The sequence below is a fragment of the Choloepus didactylus genome, chromosome 3 (genome assembly GCF_015220235.1).
Source record: "Choloepus didactylus isolate mChoDid1 chromosome 3, mChoDid1.pri, whole genome shotgun sequence".
Taxonomy (NCBI): domain Eukaryota; kingdom Metazoa; phylum Chordata; class Mammalia; order Pilosa; family Megalonychidae; genus Choloepus; species Choloepus didactylus.
The window spans coordinates 202,632,037-202,655,269 of record NC_051309.1 but is presented as its reverse complement, the minus strand read 5'-3'; positions in this window follow the sequence as shown (position 1 = coordinate 202,655,269).

Sequence of the window (23,233 nt, the reverse complement as noted above, 5' to 3'; positions counted from 1 at the left end):
TCGCAGAAAGCAAATCATAGGACTCTTATTTTCCCATGTTCGAGATGTCTTTTTAGTGACTTCACATTCTAGGAGCTATTTTTAGTGGTTAAAAACTCGCTATTTAAGAGCAAAGCTCTCCCTGCCCTTTTGTAATCTGGGAATAAAAAGAATCTCAATACACTGACAAAGTGTTCAGCTCTATTCTATTGATCTTCTCTAGCCAGAAACTACCTAAATATTTCATCAGAGCAGAAAATATACTTGGCACTTTAAAATATTGATTTAATAACAGTTCCCTTAATACAGAGTTAAAAAATAAAAAGCGTGGTAAAAATCATGTTCACACACACACACACACATACACACACATACACACAGACACACACAATATTAAATAATTTCAAAACTGAAAATGACTATTTCATTATCAACAATTAAAAAAAAATCAAATGCCTAAAATTTTAAGTACTAAAATCAAAAATGTTCCTAAGACCAAGTAAGCTATGGGCTAACTTAGAATTTGTTTTAAAGGATGGGGCAGAGTATAAACAAGTTTGGAGTTTTACTGCAATGATATATCCAGTGGAACCATATTTTTAAAACTTTTATAGATTTTTACCATACTCTATTCCCCTTTGATATTTCTAGTCTCAAATGTAAAAATAGCTCCCCAGACAGTAAAATTTGTCTCTCTTTAATTTGGCATATCTTTTTTTACAACAGGTGAAATATCAAACTTCGTTTAAAAAATTATGGTATAGACAATGATTATTTGTCAACCCAATTACAATGGAATATTCAACCAGGTCTGAGATTTTCCTTAACTGGTTCCAAGGACATTAGTTGGGACTCCAAATCCTCAAGCAAGAATTTGATAGATGTCCTCATTGTCCTTTGTTCACTGCAAAGTGGCAAATCTCTGCTGGAAAATGGTCACACTTTCCTTTGCTCATTCTCATCACTGACAAATCAGGGACATTTGGGCTGCATTTGCCAGTAAAACTACCCACTGATTTGAGTTGAATGTGATACTTCATCCCTTTTATTTTGCTTCAATTTTGTTGCTGGAAAAAATAAAAAAGCAAACTAAACGCATTTTCTGTTAAAGCAACCATTTATCTATGATTAAAAATCATGAACTTTAATGAATAGGGGCCAGCAGGCTGAGCCCTCAGGAACACAGCCAAATGGGGAGATGGAGGCAGCTGGAGAGAGACTGTGGGAACTCACTCTGCCCGTGCTGTGCTGAGGTCCCACAATGAAGGGGCCAACTCGGACTTCATTCAGGTCTGGCTCAGATCAAGGTCAGGGTCCATGGAGCTCCTATCAGGTAGCATAGCAGAGTGGCACAAGTCCAGGTGGCAAGTGAGCTGGAAGCCTAAGTAGGAGAATGGGAGCAAAATCCCCTGAGACACAGACCCTAACAGATGTAAGTGTCAGATGTAAGAGGCTGAGACTCAGTGAGCAAGCAGGAACCCAAGGCTCACCTCAGGGCCAGAAACCATGCTAGAGGGTGACCTGGGTGCTTAGCCCGGTCAGGACTGACTAGGGCTAGATCTGTGGATCCCAGGATCAGTGACTTCAGCTGGGAGAGGCAGATAAACAACATTACCTAAAATTACTTATTTGTATTCATGACTCTTCAAGATTCTCCAAATTATCTTACTTAGGCATTCAATTATTTTGGTTAGACAATAATTATATTCTCTCATTAGCAAAATGGGATGTTTAACTTTTCATATTTCATAAGCCTGGAAAAAAATGCAGTTCTTAATGCTCTTCCTTAGATAGTTAGGTTATTAAAATTCAGAGTAAAGGAATTCCGTAGTTTAAACACACACACACACACACACACACACACACACACACACACACACACACACAAAATTTCCTTGGACTAGCAGCTGTGTTTAGTGTTCAATAAAATCTTCGCAGCCTTTCCTGGATGCAAGCCTGATTCCATGACTCAGTCTTGAGTCCATGAGTGGGGACACCGGCTCATCCCCTCTGGCAAACCTCTGCACACTCATTCCCCAAACCCAGAGTGTTTGCCCAGCCCATCGTTCTCTTTCATTCTCTTTCTCAGTCTCAGTATGCCTTAAGATGAAATTCACTGTGCTGGTTTGAAGCTGTTACGTATCCCATTCCTGTGAGTGCAGACTTATTGTGGGTGGGACCTTTTGAGTAGGTTGTTTCAGTTGAGATGTGATCCAGCCCATTCAAAGTGAGTCTTAATCCTTTCACTGGAGTCCTCTATGAAGAGAATAAAAGACAGAAAAAAGCCAAGAGAGCTTTGAGAGGAACACCCAGAGAGAGCTCAGAGAGAAAACCCCTGAAGGAGCTGAGAGGACTCACAAATGCTCAGAGAGAAAGCCACTGAAATCAGAAACTGGAAGCAATGAAACCTGGAAGCAAAGGACCAGCAGACACTGCCATGTGCCTTCCCATGTGACAGAGGTGTCCCGGATGCCAGTGGTCTTTCTTCAGAGTCCAGGTATCATCCTGTCAATGCCTTAACTGAGACATTTTCACAGCCTAAGAATTGTAAATTATAAGTTAATAAATCTCCATTGTAAAAGCCAACCCATTTCTGGTATATTGCATTCCAGAAGCTTAAGCAAACCAAAACATCCACCATTGCCCTTGATTTTCATACCCATTATTTCAGCTACCATTTTTATGTGGAAGCCCCAAATTTTCCTTGGAGTCTATAACATCTGTAACTCCACAGGAATGTTCCAAACATTTCTCAATGTCTCAGAAACTGACCTCATTTTTTTTTTCTCTTGCAAAACCTTTTCTTTCTAAAGTCCTTACCATGATTATCAATTTGCTATTCACACAGACTAATTTATCATCCATCTTTCTACCCTTTGTCCTTGATAGCAGTCATTCATTGAGTCCTTTAATTTGAACTCCCTAAATACCTCTTAGATCTATGTTCTCTTTTCTAGCATCTTTTTTGTTCAGGAATTTCTCAGTCCTGGCCCAGATTATTCCCATGACTTCCTTGCATTTTTCTCTCCTTCCAATTTTGAACCATTCTCTATGTTGCAACCAAGTTATTTTCTAAGACAATAAAATAAATGTGATCGTGTTATCTCCCTGCTTAATATTTTTCATAGTTTTCCCATACCTACAGGATACAATCCAAACTCTTGGAATGGCATGTATTTTAGTGTTTGTTTGCAAATATATATCAACTCCCCACAAAGGGGTATTTATTATTAAAGTTTACAGTGCTATCTCTTGGAACACAAAGGCAGGAAGTGCGTCAGGGACTTCTTCCCAAAGTTTTATGGTTTCGTGTCTCTCTTCCCTCTGAGTACCTGCTCTATTGACTTGTAGATCATGTGGCTCTACTTCAAGAAGCTCACAATGGGAAGGGACTGCCTCAACCCTGCCTTTAGCTGGCTTGGGTTCACATATCCAACTTGACCCTTAGAGAATATTTTTAAGAACCTTAGATAATATTTAAAGATATGTCTTCTGGTTGGTTCAGCCTGCTCTATGGTTTGGTTTTTCTGGGGTCATGCAGCCACCTGTGTCCAACCAGCTATGGCCAGGGACAGCCAGACACAAACACGGTAGCTTGGACCATACTTTCAGCAAGACTGTGAATGATGGGCAAGTCCCATAGAAAGACATAGAGTGGGTGGGTGCTCCAAAATTTAAATTTACTGCAGCAAGCAAAACCTTTTATTATCCACCCCATGCCTGCCTTTTCAACCTCTATCTCTACATTCCTATACAGCAGTCCTGTGTTCTGAATTCCCTGCACACTTTCACCCTTTGTTGCATTCACATATGCTATGTATCTGCCAAGAATCTCTCTTCCTCTCTCCAAACCTACCTCATAACTCCTGGAACCATGTATTGATAAATTATTACTTGTTTTTCAAGATTCTGCACAAATGTCATCTCCTCTTTAAAGTTCCCTTAATAGTTTTCTCCTAGAATTAGAGGTTCAATCTTCATACTTTGACCGTGCCTCCATTAGTACTTAAATGCATTGTCTTGTCATCTTTTATTTACAACTCTCTTCTCAACAGACAATGAAACTCTTAATGGCAGGGTCCAAGTCTTAGTTTCTGTGTAAATGCTCTGGCACCAAGTACAGTTCCAGTTCTTGAGACAAAAGGAGCTTCAAATGTTAGTGTGAGGTAAGGGATGGGAAGAGAAGTTGAGGGAACTAAAGAGAGGAGTGGCAAAGCTAGACTTAATCTCCTTATTTTCACAATCAAATCCTCTTTGTGTGTTTGCACAATTTACCCTCTTTGGAGGATGGATATTTATATCAAAAGCAAAATGTCTGAGCAGTGGGTAGATTATGATCTACATGTCTAGGTCTGCCCATGCCATTGGCTTTACCCTCTCTACTTGAGCCAGCTTGCTCCACTTTCCCTGTCCCTCCATGTCCCCCTTGCTCTCTTCAAGACCTTGGTACATCACATCCACTTAGAGATTTCTGCCCCTCTGCATGGAGGAAGACTTTTTGGCTAAAGAGGAAATAACTTTTGTCTCAAGATCTCCATTTTACAGTATCTTGTGCTTGTTTTTCTGATATTTTGTCTTGCCTTTATCTGACATCATGAAGCAGTGGGTTTCCTTTCAGTGCCTGTGAATTCCCCGGTTCATGGCTGATTCACATCAGACTATAAGCTTGAGGGCAGGGACTAAATTGGCATTACACAGGACTCTATCTTCACAGTCTAGCATTAAGCTTGGTAGATAGAATTCAATCAATAAATGGTATCTGTTTTTATTACTACTCACCCAATTTCATGCAGACCTTTACGTTATGTGCCCTTTTCTAGCTTTGCTAGTCATTGTTTCCTGCCACATTACTGTTCTTCTCCATTACCAGGGCGTCCGGCAGGCTGATGTATCCAAGGAAAGATAAATGCATAACCCAAAGTCATTTCAACCTATGAAAAAGGTAACATAGTGATAACTACTTGGAATAGATACATCCTGACATCAGCAGTCAGGAGGTTCTCCTGGTTCAAAGAGCCACATTTGATTTTTGTACTCCTGATATGGTCTCTATAGCCATTTCCCTGCAATTCGCTGTATGATGGCAACATTTGAATGAGGTTTGTTTTTTCCTAAAGCTTTTCCTCTGTCTCCACTCCTTTGCTTATAGATCTATTATTTCAGCTCCCTCGGCTCATTCTCCCTGCTCCTTATCCTTGCATATCCTGCCCAGTGCAAAGCTCTTCTCTTAGGTTCATCAATTTGGCTGAATGCCAAGGAGCTCTTTGAGTGTAATTTCTATGCTTTTAAAAGATACATGGGTTAAGAAGCCTAAAATTCTGTTGAAGAGGGCCTTATTTTTTCCTTCTGTGTCAATATTGTTATTTATTTGGGTTCTGTTATCCAGTGTTCCCTTCAGCGATGACTCCACAAGTAATCTGAACATCGCTCTCAGTCTTAAAAATTAGCAAGGGAAACCAAAGAATAGTCTAGTTGACAAAAATGCAGAAATAAAAATCTGCTAAATTAGTTTGGGTTTTTCCACAGAAGTAATGTTATATCAATTAATTTCTCCAAAACTAACTCTTTATCATTCTCCTGGCAATTCTCTGCCTCTGGAAAGGTTAGAAACACCCAGAAGTAAATATTGGGTGTTCAAAAAGAAATTAAGAGAAAAGGAGACCGTAAGAAAATAGATGATAGGAAAGAGAAGGAAATAAATAATAAGGAAGTAAATGTTTAGTGAAGTAGAGTAATACAAAAGTCAGAGAATGTCTAGAGAGCCAGTATTTAGGAGGAGATTAAATGGGTTATAGGAGAAAAAGATAAGGCTGTTAAATGCTGAAGAAGTTGATATTGATATATGCAATATTTCCTTGGATTTTGTTCCCTATTCTTTTTTGCTGTATTGATTAATGCTATATTCCAAATACTTTAACATTTCATCATGTTACCAAGCACTGCTCTATTATTAAGAAGATAAAGTATGGACTTAGTTTACCCTCCTCCTTAAAATGAAATTATGCTTTGAACTAAACCAAACCAAAGAAAAGAAATGTAAACATGAATTTGTGAAAAAACAACAGGAAATTTGATGAATATTAATGTTCCAAGCCTCAAGTAAGAAATGGAACATTTCTGAATTCCAATTCATGCTCTGCCTTCCATGCTGAGCATCTCATCTTCAAATGCACGCTTATTTACCCATGATACAGAATTAATAATGGGCCCTCAAAATGAGCTATTGGGCAAAAATAAATGTGCCTATGTTTATAGATAAACTACAATTGCATGTCTGTATTTTTTTTTATTATTCTTACAAATAAACAACTCCCCATTTTCCCCTCCCCCATTCACTCCCTTTCCGGTAATCTCTAATCTGCTTTCTATCTTTGTGAATCTGGTATTTCTAGTCATCGCTTGTAAGTGACATCCGACAATTTTTGCCCTTATGTGCCTTGCTTATTCCACTGAGCATAATGTTTTCAAGGTTCTTCCATGTTGTAGCATCTCTCATAACTTCATTATGGCAGAATAATATTCCACTATGTGTGTGTACCACATACAGTTTACCCATTCATCTGTTGATAAACACTTGGGTTGTTTTCAGCTTTGGGGTACCGTGAATAATGCTGCTAGGTAAATCCACAGCATGTCCCTAAGTATCCAATCCCATGGAGTATCTGTAGAACTGGGGGTTTCCCTGAGGAGCTGAGCACTGATAGTATCCCAAATTGCAACTTCTTCTATCACAACACTCTCAAACTTATCTCCTGTTTAAATGTGCCTGGTGAATGCCTTTATCAGTGTTCAATTATAGCACAGCCTCAAATGTGTTAAAGATTATCCCATAATTTCAATTAATGTGTTCTATGAAAATTCTATCTCAGTGATCATTGATGGATATCTAAAGACAGCTTAACATGATATTATTTTTTAAAATTTAAATAGATCATCCAAGACTCAGTATTATCATAGTCAGAGAGGCTTTTTTGTACTGTCACTTCCACGAGATTGAATTTAATATATAATACATAATTTAAGGTATAAATATGTCACAAATTTAAAATAAAAGAATATTTGAAAATAATTATGCACTGAATGTTACTATGAAAATTTTTTTCAGGGTAGAAATTTATTTGGATTTTATTTTGACCATTTCTCACATAATGAAATAATATTTCAAAATTAGGCACCAGTTGCCATTAATCAAGACTATCTTTTCAATGATATTTGTATAGCAAAAAGTATTGGAATGTAAAAAGATAAGGTCTCCCTCCATAGCAAAGGACCTAAAGGACAGACCTACTCACTATGCAGTATAATGGAAATGATATTTCCCTCCAAGCAAAGGCCAGACTTGCTTACTGCCCATTATAAAAGATTCAGGTTCTTTAAGCTCAGACTTATCTTCTCTAATACAACCCACTTCATGTGTAGGTGTCAACTGGTCCCCTTAACATTGCCCTTGGGAATTAGGGTTAGGTAAATGGTGCAAGAAAATGCTAACATTCTGGTTATTGCTATTTCTTGTCTCTGACCCAGGAGTACCCTGTCTTCTGCCAGCATCCAAGAAATTGCAGCAAGCTAATTTGTTAGCTTGCAATTAAGATCTCAGACCCTTCAAAGTTCTTTATATTAGTTTTACTAAAGTCACATTAAACATGAAGTTGCAAAATGACATACGCGTTTCAAAAACACTTTACTCAAAAAAAGGAGAGGAGGATTTTTCTTAAAATCAGGTTTTTATCATTCCATAATATCAACTTTATTCCAAAACTACAGAGTTGTGTTAGCCTATATTTTGTAATGAAAAGGAATCACACTCGATTCCTATACACTCTTTCATGACTATTTCTCCTTCACATGATGACTTTCTCTTTGTCAATGCTGAGTGAAGCCATTCAACCTGAACTTCCTCATTTCCCTCCACTTTCTTCAAAAATGTTCATCTTCCTGCTATTTTTATCTTAGAAGCATTATGATAAATTGTTACAAAATGGCCCCAATGTATCATGCTTCTCTATATTTATGTCTCACATCGTCTCCTCCCACACTGAGTCTGGGCTGCTCTTGTGACTTGCTTTGCCCAATAAAATATGACAGAAATGATGCTGTGAGAGTTTCAGTGCCTAGGCCTTTAGAGGTTTTGTGGCTTTCACTTCCTTGAGCTGACATAGAGAAATGTCAGGGCTATCCTACTGGAAAGTCCATGTGGCGAGAAAGATTATGGAGGATAACAGAGAGGTCTTAGCATTCCAGTCATTCAAGACAGAGGATAAAACAAGTGAGTGAGGAAATCACGGATGCTCTGGTCTGAATCACAGTCACTGTAGGCGACTCCCCTGAGATGGCATGGAGCAGAAAAGAACAGCCCAGGCGAGCCCAGCTCAGCCAGTACACAGAACTGTAAGAAATAATAAAATGGTGTTGTTTTATGCCCCTAGGTTTAGAGGTGGTTGTTATTCAGCAGCTTGTAACAGAAACAGGCATAAATATTCCTCTTCTCTAAAACCAACTTATTCTATGCTGTTGAGTCAACCTCTTTATTTTTCTCTGGAGTCTTCACCCTGTTTCTCCACTGGCTCCTTTCTCTTATCCTGTGACATAATGTTGTCTTCTCATTCAAAATAAATAAATAAATAAAAGTCCTTTTTGAAACAATAATACTTTCAAGAACCCAACTGTCCCAGTTTGCCAGGCTGCTTTGCCAAATACCACAACACATTGGGTTGGCGTAAACAATGGGGATTTATTTTCTCATGGTTTCAGTGGCTAGCAGGCTTGCTTCCTCCCAGGCTTGGTAGTGTTCTAGACAGGCTGTGGCAATCCTTGGGATTCCTTGGCTTGTATCTCCTGCTTCCCATCACATGCTGATGTCTTCTTTCTCTCCTGGATTTCTGCTGACTTCCTACTTCTTCCTCCCTGTGGTTTTCTCCTACTATGTCTGCAATTCTTCTGTTTATAAAGGACTCCAATAACCTGGATTAAGGACAAACCCCATTCAGTTGGGTCACACCTTAAATAAAACAGGAACTTCAAATGGTCTTATTTACAATGGGTTCAGACCCACAGGAATGCAGATTAAGATTAAGAACAGGTTTTTTTTCCAGGTACTTAGCTCAATCTACTACACCGTGTAGCTGCATGATTTCATACACCAACAATTGTTAAGACAAAAAACAATTTGTACTCATTTTTGCTTCATCTTCACCTTCCATTCAATTTTATCATCCAGCCTACACCTTTATTATGCTACATTCTATTAAATTACTTAAAATTAGTTAATTCCCAGTTTTGATCTCAATCACACATTTGACTCTGGAACTCCAGTGTTGGACTCTAGAAACCATTAAACTTTTTCAAACTCCTCCATCAGCTCCTATAACTATCCCTTATTTTCCTATAACATCTCTGACTATTCTTTCTATTCTTATTGACTTTTCTTTCTCACCTGATCCCCTTATTTAGGCTCATCCCCTAATTTGTCCCCCTCTCACTTCTCTTTTCATTCTACACACTCTATTGCCAATGCCTTCTGCTCCCATGACTTTAATTACAACCTCCATTAAAATGACCTCAAAATATTCCTAACCCAACTTCCTTCTCAAGCTCTAGATTTTGCTACTTGAAGCATAGTTGGCCAGCCAGTAGAGTTGGCATCTCCTGGGAGCTTGTGGAAAACACAGAATCTCATGTCCCACCCAAATCCATGACTGAGAATCTGCCTTTTGGTTAGATCCCCAGGTGATTCGTATGCATGTTAAAATCTGAGAGGCACTGCTCTAAATATGTGTTTTCATCTACTCTGGCTGAAACAAAAATAATCATTTATCCCTGCTCTTCCTCACAACTACCACAAAATGCATTGTTCTCTTTCAGTGAGCCATTAGACCATTTTGATTTTACTCTACTGTGTCACAAAGCCCAAAATCTCAGGAATCCTTTTCTACTTGTCCTCCTCCTTTCCTGCCGCCACCCCACTCCCAGTCCTTCAATTTCCAAGTCTCATCCATTTGATTGCCAGTCTCTCATTCCTGCTTTGCCTTCCTACCTGGAATAGTGAGTTTATTACCTTTCATGTAGTCACATCCAAACTGGACACTCCACCCCTCTACCCACTCTCTCATCTAATGCATTCTTACCTATTACTACCTACTTAGTATTTATCATTCTAAAGCAAACAAAAAGTAAAAGCAAAGTAACAAAAAAGCATGTCATATTCTTGTTCAAAGTCATAGACTTTCATTTTCTACAGAATATAAAGTATAAACACTAGAGCATTCAAGCCCAAAATCTGGCCCCGACCTGAATTTTTGGCACTCCCTTGTACTCCATATTCTCTGGTCAAAACAGGGAGGCAACATTTACTATCTACTCACTCAATCTGGAATTTTCTTTATTATCCCTATCCCAATGGTTGAAATCCTACCTTTCCTTTAGGACTCTCCCTTCTTCACAATGGACTCCCAATACTCCGGTATAAAAATATGCTCCCCTTCCTCTGAGCCCCTTTAAATTGCATGAATCTTTTTCCATTTTGCCTCACATTTTGCTATTTGTGCAAATATCTACTCCATTGGTATAAGCACCTGGAGTAGAAGATGATGTCTTATTTCTCTCTGCAATCTCCACAATTTCTAACATAGTAAGTACTCCATAAATGTTTTGAACCAATTGTTGAATAGATTCAGAATGTTCATTGAGTTGACCCCTGTTGCAAATGCACTTATTTTTAAATGCAAAATTTTAAATGTGTTTTAAAAGAATAAAAGTTTCCACATCAGTTTGCTTCATTATGTGTTGAGATGGCTGGTAGATTTCCTCCCACAGAGCATTTAGAAATACTGATAAACCTGGGTCACATGGCCACTAGTGGGAATAGTCACGATAACATTCTGAGTGTGCTTTGTACACTGAGGTAAGCCCAAGTCCAGCCGTCCTCTTCAGTTTACTTACAAATAAAACGACTGTTGCCATGGATGTGTCATCAAAAATATGCTACCAGGAAGTAGGGGAGCAACCATAAAAAATGCAACTCAGTGAAAAATTAGCAACTCCATTCTCACAGCATATAATCATGTTTAAAAGAAGACTTCCTGCAGAAATGTGGAATGGATCTTAAAGTTAAATTATATGATCGTTAAGACAAGTTGAGGTTGTTGAAAGAAAAAAATAGTTAAGAATTTATCAAGTCATCACACAGTGGAATTCTATTGCAGAAGAGTGTTTGAGTACATGAGATAGTATAAATATTTTTAACTGTAATGATCAAACTTACATGGGGATTTGTCATTATATCAAGGAGCAGGAAGGAAGGAAAGATATTGTCAGCTTTTGAAATTCCAGTGTAAACAAAACATGGGAAAGTCTTTTCGAGCCCAGGGCACACTGATAGTTTTTCTTTTGCCCCTCTAAAAAGTAGGTGCTTTGCTTTCCTTACTTCAATGGTTAACTAAGCATGGAATATTTAAGACAGATTATTCTGAAGAGATTTTTCTCAGTGATCCTTAAATGTTATAATCCGGCATGAAGCAATTATAAACAGGGGAAAATAACTGGCCCCAGAGAAGAATTTGCAGTCTGAATCAGAAATAAATGGTGGTCCTTCACATTCCTTTCCTAGGAAGAAAACCCAAGGTGTTCACTGACAACAGCCACAATAACAGACTCAGATATTCTGGACTCAGACTAGAACTGAAGATTTTTTTAGTTTTTATTTGTGCCAATTTCAGAAGTCAAGCATGTGAATGACATTATTACTCCCCTGTTAGCCTCAAAAGCCTAGAGGCTAATTACATACTCTGGCTCAATTTTAAACATTTTTTTCTTTTGTTGGCTCACCTATTTAACCAGTTTCTCTTCATTAGCCTTTTATCAACCAGAAAAGAGAAGATAAAATAAACCAGTTAATGTTGCAACTCAAAATTGTAAGAAACTTTGTTAGGAATTATCTGAAGTTCCATGAGGGCAGGGACTGGCTTTTACACTGATATGTCCCCAGCATTTAGAATAGTTGTTGACCCCTATTAGGTGCTCAATAGTTGTTTCTCAAATTAAGTAAAATGAGAAATTCAAAATTTGTAAATTATCTAAGACATCTTTGTCTTCCATTTCTATGAATAATTAAGAGTTGCCATTTATAAAAACCCACATGACATATCTTAATTTGAGCCAAGCAATGTTCCACTTTAACCGTTCGGCTAAACAGGGTGGTTGTGACTTTTTTATCAACAACAAAACCTAAGGTTGCTTCCGAGTTTCTAAGACAGCAGTCTTCAAACTGTTTTACTACAATCCGAATTAGAAATAACTCACAGAGTCATATACACATACACACCCAGAGGTACATTTTAAAACCCAAACAAAAATTTCATGGACCAATACTTACCTTGGTAGCAATTTATAAAATTAATATAATGACTAAGTAAAGGGGTTGGGAGCCATCGTTTAATAAACACCTCTTAGAACCACCTTAACGATGCAGGAAGGTTGTGAAAAGGTTGGAAAGATCGACCTAGAGCTTAAGTCACATTTCTGAAGCAAAGGATCCATGCAACTACTCTCAGCAGTTGACTGGATCTAGAATTTCCAGTTTTGAGCAACATATTAGAATAACCTCTCATGGGCTCAGAATTCACATAATGGCTCTGAAACCAAGCAGAGTCCACAGTTCATCAAGGAAGAGCATCTGCTGGACTTTAAACCACTTCTCCGTCATATGCAGCACTTGTAGTTAGTGACTTGCATTTCATAGCACTCATGCAGATGGGTTTTAAAGGTTGTGTACAAGATTCTCAGCAGATCCCACACTGAAGAGGACAATGTGGCAGTATCATTAGCAATGTGGATGGAGAAAAATACTCCTGGCATTGCCATTTGATGAGGCTGCTACTATACACAATGAATCACTCTAATGAACTGAAAAATCACTCTGAGGAGGTGAAGCAAATACCTGAATAAGTGCACAGAAGATGGGTACTTTCATCTTAATAACCCTGAGACTGTTTCTCCTTTGTGTTTATACATTCATTCATCAAATACTTTGTGCCTCCTCTCTGCTAGACAGTAAAGGACCAATAAGGAAAACTTCTGTTCTGGTGGAGCTGCTTTGAAATTGAGGCTATGCTATTTAGCATACAATTTAGAAAACACCACATGCACTCTTCCTCCATAGAATATTCCAGATCTTTCACAGGAAAAAATTAATCACCTATATATACAGATTATTTTTAAGGCACTCAATTTTGCCCAGAAGTGATCACAAAGAGGACTGAGCTGTGGAGTCAGGAGTCTACCATGATTTAAGTGGGACTGATAAAACCAAAATTATTTTCAACCCTCCTCACCTTCTTGTTATTTCTCTGGACACATTTCATTCCTTCACCAAATTTGTGTTGAATGCCCTCCACATGTGAGGCACTGTGTTATGTGGCGACATACAAAAATGTAAGATGCGGTCTCTGCACATCCCAAAGTAATTTGGGCAGAGAATAAAAACATATATGCAGGGCCCCCCTAAGGAACTGGGGGAAAATACAGAAGAATTGGACTTCCTCACCTGGACTGATGCTGATGTTCTCACAAACACTGAGGACTAGTGGTTTGGTGTGCCGAGTCCTGTATCATGGGACTTGCCCTTATGAAGCTCATTACTGCAAAGGAGAGGCTAAACCTGCTTATAATTGTGCCTAAGGGTATCCCCCTGAGTGCCTCTTTGTTGCTCAGATGTGGCCCTTTCTCTCTAGCTAAGCCACCTTGGTGGGTGAACGGACTGTCCTCCCCCCACATGGGACCTGACTCCCAGGGGTATAAATCTCCCTGACAACATGGGGTATGACTCCCAGGGATGAATCTGGACCCAGCATCATGGAATTGAGAACATCTTCTTGAGCGAAAGGGGCATGCAAAATGAAACGAAATAGAGTTTCAGTGGCTGAGAGATTTCAAATGCAGACAAGAGGCCACTCTGGTGGATACTCACGCACTATATAGATAACACTTTTTAGGTTTTAATGTACTGGAATAGCTAGAAGTAAATACCTGAAACTATCAAATTCCAACCCAGTAGCCTCAATTCTTGAAGGCGATTGTATAACAATGTAGATTACAAGGGGTGACAGTGTGATCGTGAAAACTTTGTGGATTGTACTCCCTTTATCTAGTCTATGGACTGATTCATAGAAAAATGGGGACAGAAACTACATGAAAAATAGGATGGGATGGGGAGGGATGATTTGGGTGTTCTTTTTTACTTTTATTTTTTATTCTTATTCTGATTCTTTCTGAGCTAAAGAAAAAGTTCAAAAATGGATTGGGGTGATGAATGCATAACTATATGATCATACTGTGAACCGTTGATTGTGCACCATGGATGATTGCATGGTATGTGAATATATTTTGATAAAACTGAATTTAATTAAAAAAAAAAAAAAAAGATGCAGTCTCTTCCCCCAGCACTCACAGGGGAGTGTGGAGGTAAGCATACATTAATTTGTGCCAAGCACAGTTCCACTTTACCTGTTTGGTTAAACTAATTTCAAGTACAATGCAATGGGTGATATGATGCAATATGTGTGAGGTGCAATAAACGCATAAATGGAGGGTCTCCTAAATGGGCAAAAAGAAATTAGAGGCGTTCACAGAGAACATAGTGCTTGACTACTGGGCGGTGAATGAAAATGTGCTAGTTAGACAAGAGGTGGGGCACTACAGATGGAAGGAAAATCATGTGCAAAGTTATTGTGTATGAAAAGAACATGCATGCTGGAGAAAAGGCCTACAGCTCAGAAAGAAGGGCTGAAGATGGGGCTGAGAGCGGCCTGGTAAGCCCTGCTCAGAGAGAGGCCTAGAGGATGGACATTGATTGGAGAATTGTCAGTAAGCATGCATTAGTTAAAGTCATGGGTGAGGAAGAAAATTCCTAGGAAGATTAAAAAGTATGCAAGGTTGATAAGTCCCTGTGGGTGGCTTACACTGGAGTGATTGCTTCCCTGTTATGCTATTCCTTGGTATTGTACATTAATATTCATAATCATAATAACAGTAACAGCTAATGTTTACTGAATATCTACCAGGCACTTTACGTGTGTCATCTTACTTGATCCTCACCCTGGGCCCAATGAGATAGATTCTATTATTATCCCTATGCTCCCAAGAGCTCAGAGCCTGATATGAAAAGGGAGTCAGGCTTTGAACCAGCAGTCTGATTCCAAAGCTCCCGGGCAGGTAGTCACTCTGATATCTGACAGAGCTGCACAAGGGCAGTCTGTACCACAAACTCCTCGGGCTCCTTAGCCTCGAGAACAAATGCTGTCTAGGATTGCTGAGGCGTAACATTCTGCCTGAGTTCTCTTCACATCCGTATTAATTACTGACACACTCTTGCTCCTGGAATTATTTCTCACTGACCCTTTCTGGGCTACCTTTGAGACGACTTTAAAGCTTTTAACCATGTAGATCAGTTGTTGCTCTCTGGCATGATCATTATTGCACAATTTCCAAGTTGCAGATTAAGCAGGATGGTTTTCAAAGACTACCAGACAGCCTCACTTTAGATGCATTGGGTACTGGGAATTATCATGACAATACTGTGGTTCTTAGGGCCATAAATTTCCTGAGAAGTGGAGGCTAGTTTATGCTCACAACAACTGTGGTATATAAATCAAGCAAGAACTTCTGAAGCCAGATGCTTCATTTGTTATTTTAATGTGCGTTTTATTTTCTAAAGGATCGCAAGATCCATGTCATCTTTTTTTTTTTTTTTTTTTTTTTTAATTTGGAATCTGAGTGGGTGAAACAGTCTCTATGACTTCGTGGGTATAAGCCTTCATGGTCAATCAACACTCATTTGTTTTATGAATCTGAACTCGGGTGTGATTTTACTGGTGGCTGGATTTAGCTGTTATATCTAGCTGGCTTCGTGAGACTGACAATTTAAATAACTCACAGAAGTCACAAAAAAAAAAAAAAAAAAACCACTAGGCTGACTGGGTAATAAAGAGGTTCCTTTAAAGTTAAATGAGTCATAATTTAGCATGAAGTAGATTGATTAGAGAAACACTTGCCAGTTGGCAGGCGACGAGAATCCTGCAGTCATCTTGGTAATTAGGACTATTATGATGGCTATTGGCAGCACATATACAGCAAGGATGGGTCATGTCAGGAGTCCATTCAAACACTGTGGGTTCAGAGATTCAAACCCAAGTTGAACCTTTTGGTGTTTGAGTTTGATAACTGTTGGCTAAATGCCACTTCCTGTTCTTAAGAAAAGAGGCTTGAAAAAGTCTCATAAAAGATGACTTAAAAGGCTTCCTTGACTTCAAAGAGCTCTTACAAAACAACATTTTGATGAGTTAAGTGTAAAGGAATCAGAAACATACGGCTTAAATTTCCCTTAATAGAGTCATAGGTCTAAAAATGCAGGGAGGAAAATGTGGCAAGTTCATCTTGTTCAACAGCTCAACATGTTTAAAAATGTCTAGTGTATCTATTGATCCCTAAAGCAATCAAATTCCTCCATTCCCATATCACGCTAACATAGTAGCATCTAGAAGGACACGGCAGAGGTCACAGCTGAATACAGATAAGCACGTTTGTGTAGATCAGGTTATATCAGGTCATCCTCTGCACAGTCCATTATGCAGCCTCCACTTTGGAGCAAATAACAGAGTGTCACAGGACCGAGCCAAAAGAACAAAAAGAATTTCTAAACTAGACCTTTCATTCAGGTCAGGCAGTTGTCATCATCTCACTACACTGATGCATTAAAGCTGACTTTACTATCTGAATGAGGAGAATACAAGCCCTTGTCAGCCATGAAATGTCAAGCAAATGGCAACATTACTCTGTTATATGTATGTAATGTCCACATCTTTCATCATAATTTTGTCAGTTTCTAACCCTTGGAAATAAATTAATTAATGATTATTTCACAAGTGAGAAAAAAAGTATTTGGGCAAGTACATAATTATGGAATAAAGAAGGAACAAAAACCACTTAAACCAGTGCTTAACAATTGCAAATCCTGGTCAAGGATTACTCCTCCTCAATTTTGCCACTAATTTAACTGACAAACAGCTGATACCTGATTTATTCTGTGTTTGCAAGTCTTATAAAGAAAAAACAAAACATTTAACCTTTGAGGGCAAATGGAAACAAGACCATAAATATTCCACAGTGAAACATAAGGTTATCAATGGGTAAAACTTTCGCTATTAGATACTCAATATAACCTGAGCTGATTTTTTGTATTTGGCAATGTGTGATGGTATGAATTTTTAAAGCAATTATAGCAGTTTCAAATGATAAAAGAAGAATTTCTGAAAGTAGCATTTCTTATTTTAATTTTTTTGTGGCATGAACTACTATCCTAACACACTAATGAGCTGCCTTCTTAAAATAAAATTAGGGAGAGAAAAAGATCTTAATTAATTGAATCCATAAGTACCCCTTCTAGATCGTAGAGTTGTTATTTTTTTTTTTAATGTCAATATAGTTCTTAGAAAAGGAAATTAATCAAACCTTCAAATATTAGCTTAAGGGGTGTGTTAATGTTTACAGGTAATTCCAATGAAAGCAGATTGGTAAGTACATTGATAAAAATAAATAAATATTACTATTTTTATTATTTTTCTTTCAACATATCTTCAAATTTGATTCAAGTAGATATGGGCCATTTTAGCAACTACCAAGCCATCAAGAAAACCAACTGTGGAGTTTTGTTTCCTTAAATGCCAAAAATCCCCATGCCCCTAATTACCATGCCTCATCACCCAAAGACCCCAAGGGCAAAGGGCCAACTTGACAGTGTTTCCACACCTAGGGCAGGTTGGGGCTTCTTAGTGGCTGTTGCCAGTGATTTCACCTCATCCTAACCGTAGTGACCAGGACACAATTTTTAGGGGATCTAACGAACCAACTCTAAAAGAAGAAAATAAAATTAAGAGGACCAATAAGTCCTAATAATACAGAAGGGTTCAAGGAAGGGACTTCACTTAATTATTTACTAAGTCCCTGGAAAAAGCTATTTGCCTTGATGGATTCTGATTATCACTGAATTAGCATGGTCGTTCTTCAAAAGAAGTGATAGCCGTAAAGCAATCACACAGCAGATACAACAAATATCCTTACATGCACTAAAGATGATTCATAATTTCCTATTCCTCTTTCTTCTCCAAGTCTTGAGCTTACCTCCCCAATTCCCTTTCCAAAGATGTTGAATAATATATTTTTTCAGGTGTCTTTACACATATTGAGTAGTTATGCTCTAATAGGATTTAATCACAGGTCAGGAAGATTTTAGTCCAGTAAAGATCTCCTTTTCCAGGAACACAGCACTTGAAATTCCACTATTAAAGAACCACTCACTTGAGTTAAATATTGTCCCTTTGAGGCGTTCCTAACAAAATTTATATCCTTCCAGAAGGGCTGGTAATTAAGCCACTAAAACCTCTTTGCTAATTAATCCATCAAGGAGCTCTCTGTATACTTTAGAAATATGCAGTATCAATGAGTCAATGAGTATGGGGAGAAGGAGAAAGAGTGTAAGGGGGAGGGGCAAGGTGATTCAAAGACAAGTTTTACTAAATTTACTGGTTTGTCTAAAACTAGCCCCACTTTCTGTTCCCCAGCCTGTGATCTTCAACCACCCAAATCACATTTTTCTTCTATATTTTGGAACAATTTGTATCTGTGTCTTTGAAAATTGTCACCTGGTCATCAAATTCAAATAATGCAACATCATCTAGAAATCCTATTACCCTAAAAAAAACAGCAGTAGCAACAAAGCCTCTTTCCAGGGTTTAATAGCCCTTTCCTAACAGCTCAGACTGTGTTTATCATTGCTACATTTCCTTTACTGAAAGACTATTTTGTAGTCTCTTGGAACCATAACTGGGAAGGGAGCAGGGTGGTGAATAAAACCTCAGAGAGTTAGTTTTCAGATGAGCTTAAGTAATGTTTGGGATCAAAGCAGCAGGTAATACTGAGAATATGTTTGCAATGCATAGAGCAAAAGGTTTTTACATTTCTCAAGGACCTTCCTATTCATGGCAGTGAAATAATCCTTCTCTCACAAAGAAAGTCTACCTCTACTTACAGATATATAAATTCTAAGAGTTACAGCACCCACTAGCTAACTCAGTAAGTGCAGGTATATTCCTTGATTAAGTTACTTTGTTTCAACAAATTGGATAGTAAAATACAAGCCTCTACATTTTCTTTTTGGGTTAGATCTGGCATACTAAATAGGATCTCTGCTATGGTTATAACTAAGTAAAAATGATGAACTCATGTGGGTAAAGACTAAAAATGAGAATAGAAAAATTAAAACTGATTGGTTAGGATGGTGGAATTCTTGGAAATATTTTCCCAGCTACCTTGATTACAATTTTATTTGTGGAGTCTTAAGGAGAGGTGCTAGCCATAGAGCACTCACATAGCAGACAGCAAATATCCTTTCTTTCAATCAAGATGATTTGGAATTTCCTATTCATCATTCTTTTCCAATATGGCAATCACTTATTTAAAGTCATATCTTCCTTAGACAGGGTTGCTACAGCTTTTGGACTGTTCTGGCAGGGGAATGACTCAACAAGTTCCCTACAAGCTTCTTTCTTGTACTTGGTCAAAATGCCTCCAATGTTTAGTCAACACCCTGTGGTTGCTGTCTATAAATCAGATATTGAAGCTGGGAGAGATTGAGACTCAGCCCACAACCCAGAGAGCAAGTCAGGGCTTAGAAAGGGAGAAAACAGGCCAGAGACTTGGCAAAAACACAGAGACCCAGCAACCCATAGGAGTCACAAGTTGGAGATTCCATGAGACAGAGTAAGGAATATTGGAATCAGCAGCAAAACAGGCTTGCAACTGATTTATACTGGTCAAAGTCTAATTAAATTCCCTCAATTCTGGGAACCAGACTAAATCTCCCATGCCTAGCTGGGGAAGAATTAAATTACTCCAGCTTGGGAGTTAGGGGTGGCTCAAACAAACAAGCCAGGTTCCTCCACCAATTAATCCTACGTCCTCCTACCTTAGAGTGGAAAAGACTGATCCCGAGAGCGTCCACCTCCAGGCCTTCACTCAGTTGTCCGTTGCTAGAATGTCCTGCCCCTCCCTTCTACTGCTCTAATTTTTACCGTGTCTTAAAAGCCAAAACCACCTCCATTTGTTGCACAAAGATATTCAAAGCCCAGTGCCAATATTCCCCGCCCCGTGTAACCCTCTCCTGGTAGTGCTCGAAAAATGTTGGTTATTTATTTTTTAACCACAATAATAATAATAGCACAGATTATAATTAACTCTGAAAATATATGGGGAAAGTAATACATCTGGTTTTGTGGTTTTTTACACATTTAAATTGCATTTCCTATTTTTAAAAAGTGGGGTCCTGTGTTTAATGTGAAATGGGGTGTCACGCTGCTATTACATTATCACATGTTAGGGCAGTCGGCCTTCCTGGCAGGAGAACTATTTAAGGACAAGAACACCTTCCAACACTACAGATGGCTTTATCCTGACCATCTGCTTGCAGGACACAGGCTCTCTTCTGTAGCATTTAGGCCTTTGACACTTACGTTCATGCCCTTCCTTCTTAACCACCCACTAGATTCATTTTATTCTTCACATTCTCTCCTGTTTCAAATCATCCCAGCCTCTGACCTGATGACTCATCCCTGCCTTTAGTTTTCCACCAAATCTCGGTGCTGCTTCAAACTTTTGTTTTGCTTCTCAACTGTGATTGTGTTTCTTCTCACCAACTGTGCAACAATTAGGTAAAGGTATGACTTATCCACAGCGGGACCTGAGACCCTATAAACTATTATAGGATCGGATTGTGGCAACCGTCTAGGTCAGAACAAAAAGTAAAGGGTATTATTTTGAAGGTGTCCTGTTTTACCAAGTGTAATCTGACTCCTGCAGAGAAAATAATTAAAGATCTCTCTGAAGAGAGGAATGTGAAAGATAAACTCAAAACTTGGAATAGGATAAAAATTTCAATATGCTTTTACTAAGACAAAGGACAAAGGAGCACTCACACTGTCTTTAGGTTTTATTGTTCATTTTCAATTTTTATTTAATTACCACTGAATAAAGTGTCTTAACTCAAGGATTGTTTTTGTTTTGTTTTGTTTTTTTGTTTTTGTTTTTGGTTTTGGTTTTGTTTTGTTAGTCTTACTAATTTTCGGTAACCTTCTCTCATCCCCAATTTTCTCATTTCTTCATTCAAAACATAGAGTGCCAACCATAGGTAAAACTTTTCTTATAGAGAATTGAGTGAGTGATTCAATCATAATCAAAGTCCACTGATTGGAATCATTTGCCTTCAATATCCTAAAATGCTATCAAAACCTATTCTTTCAGCTACACAGTGTGGAAAGAATTAAGCTTCAAAATAGGCCTTATTGTACCACAGGTGGTCTTTTCCCCAAATTAAACCATTGGTAAGTTTGGGGACTCCTCGTATCACTGAGAAAGAACACAGAGTTATTTTGTGTTTTGAAATAAATGTAATTCATAAACGCATGAGCTCATATGTACTATAACAGACAATGAAGACAAACAGTTAAATTCAATATTATTCAAAAATCCATGAGATTCTGCTGGCTGAACTCTTTTTTCAGTCTTGAAGAATGGATTTGATTTATACCCAACAATTCATTTTTCTACAATACATAGTATTTCTTTTAGAAAAATATCAGAATCATATCCCACCTCTACAGGTAGGGATTAAATCAATCATTTACAATAGAGAGTGTGACTTTTCCAGTTCTGGAAGCTAGAAGCTGATAAATGGGGACAAGTCAGTGCCCAAACACACACACACACACACACACACACACACACACACACACACACACACAAATTTGTTTCAATATTGGGCAGCCAGAACCAATTTTATTTTTTGTCCAAATGAGAAGTCAAAAAGACTATGTATGACTCAGCTCAAGGTGTTTTGCAAAGTTAAAGATGGATACTTCAAAAATCGTATTTTAAATCACCCTAACAAAAAATTTCACACTAAATTTTAGTTCACTCTAACTACCTACATGGCTTTCTTTTAATAAAAGTTATGGCCTTAAAATCAATAATTTGGAATAAAATTTGAAATTATTTATAACTCTGACCTTGCACTTCTTTTGCTTTAATCAGAAGCTTCATGAAAATGAAATAGGCATTCATGAAAAAACTGATGACACATTTGTGGACTGATATAAAATAGGTTTAAGTTGAAGCTATCACCTGCCAGCAACTACCAAATGACAGTATTCTACTCTACTCATAATACCATTTTGCTTTTTGAATTTTTTGTCAAATGAATAAATCAATTGCATTAACATTTTATCCGTGCTGTTGGAGGGGAGCTCAGGGGTTTTCCTTGAATACAGACAACTTAGCTAATTGGATTTCTCATTGCATATCAGAAGCACAAGATTACAAATATAAAATGGAAATAACACTTTCAACTGATAAATGACATTAATCACTTCTGAAAGTGATTACATGGGAAGCAATTATGAACTTTCAATTATTTTCTTGGCCTGTAAGCTTAAATTTTTATATATAATTAGAATAAACTGGGTTAAAACAATGAGTTAAGGTATAGGCTTTTATTTATACATGTGATTAATAAAAATAACATTAATTTGAACTAAAGTTATTAAATTTATTTACAATTTAAAGTGGAGAATTGAGACAATTATCTGTGTAGCAGAATTTTGCCAAAAACATCCTCATATTGATATAAAGGTATTTGAGGACTTGAATTATTTCTCTTCTTCTTCAAGTTTGTTTCTATCATATTTTTCTGTGATACATACAATGAACTTACTACACTTCTGACTCAACAGTGTAAAAATCTTGTAACACCTTGTCTCTTAATGACATACCAATGTAGAGTATACTCTTAACGGGAACAAAAAAATAACATGGGGTTTTTTTCATTACAGAATATTGATTGATAAGCTATGTTAGCTAACAGCGTACAACCTATAGAACACTTTTATATAGAGCTTTAATAGTCCATCTTATAAGGTCAGATTCTCACTTCCAAAGATTGTTTCTCCGGTTGCACCTTGAAAGGAAAGTTAAAGACTTATAGGAGTTTATTATATGGCATCATCAAGTCTAGAAGTACAATACAGGGTAAAATATTAAGTAATTGATTCTTAAAACTGATTTTTTCATTCTTAAGTCCAGCATCTCACTATCAGGAAGTAATAAGACATCATTTTCAAATATGTGGCTTCCTTCATTATTCACTTGAGATTTC